Genomic DNA, 481 nt, shown 5'->3' with positions numbered 1-481 from the left:
TATATCATTGAAAACTATGTTCAAATACGAATCCAACGATATAATTTTTGTTGACATGCACTAACATTTTGTTAGTTAAATATTTAGTCAAAATTTAGAAAAAATCATAAAAGGAACCAATAAACCAGGACTGAAGTAACTCCAAGAATGATGCATGCACCTTTTATTGTTTACGTGAACTAGGACCAAACGCCAAGACCTATGGCGTCTCACCCAAACGCCAGAATTTATGGTGTTTCGACTTTGTAGTGTCGGTGCCATGTGGGCAAGTGTGGCCAGTGCGAAACGCCGAGGACCCTGGCGTTTCCCGTGCGAATCAGACGTCAAGGATGTTGGCGTGACAAAAAAAATCAGAAACGAAATTCTTTCCAAAACGAGATCAATTCGTGATTTAGTTCGCTAAAAAGGTCACAAATTTCGTCCTCATGAGTCCACTCTGACCAACCAACCTCTTCCCCGACCCCGAGCCCGCGACACCAAC

Source organism: Triticum aestivum, chromosome 2A (genome assembly GCF_018294505.1).
Source record: "Triticum aestivum cultivar Chinese Spring chromosome 2A, IWGSC CS RefSeq v2.1, whole genome shotgun sequence".
NCBI lineage: Eukaryota > Viridiplantae > Streptophyta > Magnoliopsida > Poales > Poaceae > Triticum > Triticum aestivum.
This window is presented reverse-complemented; position numbering follows the sequence as displayed.